The following is a 5,889-nucleotide window of genomic DNA, read 5'->3' as shown; positions in this document are numbered from 1 at the left end:
CCTCAGACTCAGTATGTATGCCCAAGGAGCATCGAACTGATCCTCCTGCCTCTGCCTCTGCCTCCTGAGTGCTGGGATTGCAAGCATGGACCACCATGGTCAAATGATAACCTTGAATTTTATGCACACTCAACTAGCGCTCTACTTAGCTACATCCCCAGCCCAAAGTTGTTGTGTGCCCCCCAACCCCCACCCCCACCCCCGTGTAACTCTGGACCCTGGTTGTACTGGAACTTGCCTGCTTCTGCCTTCTGAGCACTGGGATTAAGAAGGTATCACCACTGCCTACCAGCCACTTATTATTCAATGAAGCTTCAAGTCCTCAATTTTGAAACAGTCCTTGGTAGCTGAGTAGTCATTGTACTATAGAGTGGATAAAAGTGGATTTGAGGCTGGTGAGATGGTGCAATGGGTAAAGCTTGCTGGCAAGCAGGACAGTCTAAGTTTGGATGCCCAACGCCCATGTAAAATCCAAGTGCATCAGATGTGTCTGTAAACCCCAATACTCTGTGCCAAAGATAGGTGGATCCATTGCTGGCTGAGTAGGCTAGCCAAACTAGAAAGCTCCAACTACAATGAGATAATCTGTCCCCCAAAATAAGATGGAGGGGCTGAAGAGGTGGCTGGGCATTTAACAGTACTGCGTGCTCTTCCAGAGGACCTGGGTTCAATTCCCAGCACCCACATGACAGCTCACAACTTTAACTCTAGTCCCAGGAGATTCAGCATACTCTTCTGGCCTCTGCAAGTGGTACACAGACATACATTTAGGCAGACACCCATGTGTGGGTAGATGGGTGGGTGGGTGGGTGGGTGGGTGGGTGGATGATGGATGGATGGATGGGTGGATGGATGGACGGACGGACAGACAGGAGCACATATGATGTTTTACGTAAAAACAACTAAAACGATGGAGAACAGTAGAAGAAGACACCCAAAATCAACCTCTGACTTCCACAAGGGCACACTTGGGCGAATGCACCTGTGTTCATGCCATACACCCATCCTAAATACTCGTGAATACAAAGTCAAGTTCTTTGAAATCAAACACATCTGGATTCATATATCACACCTATTCCTTGCTTCGTAGATACTCATTAAAAATGGTACAATCTACCCAAGGATGAAATCAGCAGTAATACTTAGAGGTAACTTCGCCACATTGGAAGTGTTGGCCAGTCACCTTGTTCAGAAGGAAAGCCTCTCTTGTAGATAGACTCTGAGAAACTGATTTAAAAAATCTTTTAAAAAAATGGGCTGGAGAGATGGCTCAGTTAAGAGCACTAGCTGCTCTTCCAGAAGTCCTAGGTTCAATTCCCAGCAACTACACATATAGCTCACAACCAGCTATAATGGGCTCTAATGCCCTCTTCTGGCATGCAGATAGAGTACTCCTATACATAAATAAATCTTTAAAAAAAAAAATCTGAGAAACTGGTATGCAAGTTTTCTGAAAGCCTCATCTGTCTCAAAATATGCATTGTAGTCCTGCCTGTCTCAGAAGTGGCAGAGAGTGCCGAGTAAGACAGTGCTGGCAAGTGCTTAGACAAGCATCCGGTGCACAGTACATGCTCAGAAAAACAGCTCCCTGAGTATAGCTGTTGGCGAAAAATGCATTCAGGGCCTGTCTCAGCCAAGAGCCATAAAAACAGGAGCCTTACGTGGCCTCTTCAGAAGAGCAAAGCACAGCCCACACGTGGCTGTCTGTGATCCGTTGTCCTTCCCAGCTCAGATTCCAGGCAGCTTTTCTTAATGGCCTTTATTTGATTCATCTCAGAGAAAAAATTATCTGAGTTGACATTTCCATTTGATGATTCTTTATAAAGTCCCGTGTGTTCTCAAGAAAGAATATTATACTCTCCTGGCCTTTGGAATGTGCTCAACAAACAAGCCAGGCAGCAGAGGGTGGCTGTGTAGATGGACCATTCTCCTCTCCCCCTGAGACAAAGAGACAAAGGATTCATTTCAAGGGCAATACTGCTGCTGCCTGTTTTCTGAGACAAGTTCTCCTGTGTCCCAGGCTAGCTTGAGTTCACTCCAGCTGCAGATACCTTAAACTTCCACTCCTCTGCCCATTAGCATTGTGTTTCATTTCATTTCTGTACATATGTATGAGTGATGTATATGAGTATTTGCATGCATGTGAATGCACTCTTCTGTAGGAGTGAATGTGCATAGGTATGCATACATGTTAAGACCGGAAGTTGATGTCGGGTTTCTTTCTCGATTACTACCCACATTAAATATTGAGGCAGGTCTCTTACTGTCTCCAGAACTCTTCATTTTGGCTAATATGGCTAGCCAGCTTCCTCCAGGAATTCCCTGTGCCTCTGCCTCCTCTGAGCTGACATTACAGGCAGGCTACATGAGTGCTGGAGACTTGAACTCAGGTCCTCATGCTTGCATGGCAGGCACTTACTTCACCCACTGAACCTTCTCTCCAGCCAGTTTGTTTAGTTTTAAGATGGTCTGGCTATGTTGCTGAGGTTAGTGTAGAACTCTCAGCCTCAAATGATTCTCCTCCCTAAGCAGATAGATGGATGGAACTGTAGGTAGATGACACCGTGCCTGGTTCTATTTTTTATTGAAACTTGGGGCAGCACTGGGGAACTTTAATGTTACTTCAGGCTCAGTAAACATCAAATTATGCCCCAGAGCATCGGAAGCACTAAAAAGTCAACTCCAAGCAGGAGTTCATGCCTTAGAGTTATGTTCACACAGGCCAGCCAGAAGGCTCCCCTTTCAGAACGGCCGGTTTTTTTTTTTTTTTTTTCCCCTAGAAGATCCAATAGGCTTAACAAAAATCAGGAAATAAGCCACTAATATCAGAGACTCAATAGCCACATGCGTGATCAGTGGCATTAATGATAATTTGTCAACATTGGTGACATCTACCACTTTAAAAGAAAAATTGTCGACCCAAGCAGGCGGCTGAGGGGCTGATTTGTGGAGAGGAGCTGAGCTTTGTGTGGCGTCTGTTGTGCTTCTGGGATTCTTGGGCTTTACAGAGAGAATCTGAGTTCACTGGACCTCACTGGGGTATTACAAGTTAGACATTTACAGAAAATGGAGTCTTTGACTTTGTGCCCCCAGATGACCAGGTCCGAGGGTCAGTCAACAGGGTCTGCGAGAGAGAGAGAGAGAGAGAGAGAGAGAGAGAGAGAGAGAGAGAGAGGGAGGGAGGGAGGGAGGGAGGGAGGGAGGGAGGGAGAGAGAGAGAGAGAGGGAGGGAGGGAGGGAGGGAGGGAGGGAGGGAGGGAGGGAGGGAGGGAGGGAGGGAGAGAGAGAGAGAGAGAGAGAGAGAGAGAGAGAGAGAGAGAGAGAGAGAGAGTGTTCAGCTGTGGTGGGTTTCTTGCAAAAACATCCTGCTATGAAAACAAGTCTATCATCAGGGCAGAAAACTACCACCTGTAAGTAAATAGCTCGAGATGGCTGTAGAGATGATAGCCACTTTCTGCTAAGAGTCGGTTTCCAACACCTGTTGGGAGCCATTAAGGCAACGCTATTGTCCTGATTTCTGAATTGGGCCTCTCCCCCCCCCCAGAAGAAAAGAGGGTCAAAAGCGGGCCACTGGACGCACCGCTCAGAGAAAGTCAGCGCCGGATGTCCTGACCTCAAGATGTACCCTGATACCACCAAGTTCCTGCTTCCCCTTGTAGTCGCCAAAAGAAAAATTTCCGCTGCCCCATCCCTCCTGTTGAGAAGTACTTCCTCTCTTTCCGCTGCCCCATCCCTCCTGTTGAGAAGTACTTCCTCTCTTTCTGCTGCCCCATCCCTCCTGCTGAGGTGCATTTCCTCTGCCCCATTCCTCCTGCTGAAAGGCACTTCCCCTTTTGCTTGTGTATTTAAACCTTGGGCCTGGCTAATATATTTTGGGGTCTTGATACAACTTCAGAACGGTTTCCGTGTCGTTATTCGTACAAGACCCTCGTCTCTCTCTACCCCCCATTTGGTTATTAGGAGGAGGTCCCCTCGAGATCCTCGAATAACTGGACCTGCTGGACGGGTCAAACACCCAGACCCATTGCCCTTTTGTTCACAGAATTTTCAGTCTCTCTTAGTCCTTGATTGCATGTCAGCTTCCAGTTAAGCTACTGGGATATTATACTCTTGAGTCAATACAAAGGATTTATCAAACACTTGATCATGGGCAACACTATTGTGGAGGATGGAGAGGCAGTCAGATTGGTAGAACAAGTAGTGACTGTGCCTTGACGGACATTAACCTGAAGGCTGTGTCTTCAGCTCTGTGTCGTCTCAGGTGAGTGTGTTTGTGTGTGTCCATGTCCATGCATGCACGCACATGAATATAGTCTGAATACTCCACACACCTCTTGGGCATTTTATGTATTTTGTACCTCTTCAATGGTTCCCATTTCTTTACCTCATCCTGCCCCCCTAAAATGCTGGCAACTAGACCTTCACTCTCCAGTAAGAAATGGCAGGAGCCAGGTTCAGTAGAGAACCTAACCAGACAAGTTGTGCCTGTTCTGTTCTAGCAAGATAATCTTCTGAAAACTAGCCAGCCATGATATCAGTAGTGCTGGGCTGTGCTGTTAGCATGGCAGCTGTTAGCATGGCAGCTTGTGTCTCCTGACCACTAGCTCGCACTGCTCTTGCCCCTGCCTGCTGCAGCTGAAGGCTGAGTGCAGGCTTGTGCCTTGAAGAAAGCCTTGCTCCCAGCCCTGGTGGTTGGTGTGGTTTGTGATGTGTACCCCAGGTGGTGGTGTGTACCTCCACACAGCTTCTTAATCTTCAAGTTTTTCTCACATGACTACTTCAGTGTGGAGGTCTGGAGTTCCTTCCACAGAGGTGGCACACACAGGATGTCATACCTACACCAGTAGTGTCACACCCAACTCGTTTCACTTGTCCACAAAAATTTCAAAGTCCCACCGCTGGATAGGAGGAGTGGCAGTCATACTACAGGTGTGTGATGTAACATAAAATCACAACATGGGTGGCAGAGGAGGGCCTGGCCCGCCCACCCTTCTTAACCTGTACAAGGTGTTTCATCTGTTTCTGAAACGGCCCTGAAGTATGTCTGCTCCTCCAGGCCTTCCCACTCTTCATCATTAATAGACATTTCTGCAAACATCATGTAAAGCCATGACTTTCAGCACAGTATCAGGAAAGGTACTATAGAAATGGTATGATGGACCTTATAATGAAATTCACAGTGCGGCTTTTGAGCCTAGCAATTTCACCAGAGACTTGGACATATTCCATAGGCACAGACTTTGTCTCATAGATGGTATCACTGCCATGGACACCGGTGGGCAAGGAGATAGGCAGAGGTGTGTCTTGAGGTGCATTTGTGGTCCTGAAATGGCCACTCACCAAAAGCACGGGGCACTTGGTATTTACCCACAACAAGGTCTATCTCCCAATGTACACAGAGTTCCCAAGTGTTTGTGTGCTCCATTCATAAGTAGGGTTGTTTAGCCTCATCTCTAGATATCTAAAGAAAATATCTACAAAACAAGTAGTAGCCGGGCGTGGTGGTGCACACCTTTAATCCTAGCACTCAGGAGGCAGAGGCAGGCAGATTTCTGAGTTCAAGGCCAGCCTGGTCTACAAAGTGAGTTCCAGGACAGCCAGGGCTATACAGAGAAACCCTGTCTCGGAAAAAAAAAAAAAAAAAAAAAAAAAAAAGAAAGAAAGAAAGAAAGAAAGAAAGAAAGAAAAAAGTGGTAAGCAATGAGAAGCTAGGCATGGTGGTGTACATGTGTAAACCAGGACTTGCCAAGTAGAGACAGGAGGATGAATTCAATCAAGGTCAGCCTCAGCCATCTGAGAATCTGTCAAACATGGATATATACATGCACACATGAACAGGCAAGTGCCCATGTGTGTAGGGGGCTATCGTAGGGTTTTCTTGCTATGAAG

Source organism: Mus musculus, chromosome 17 (genome assembly GCF_000001635.26).
Source record: "Mus musculus strain C57BL/6J chromosome 17, GRCm38.p6 C57BL/6J".
NCBI classification, from domain to species: domain Eukaryota; kingdom Metazoa; phylum Chordata; class Mammalia; order Rodentia; family Muridae; genus Mus; species Mus musculus.
Note: the sequence above shows the minus strand (reverse complement) of the source record.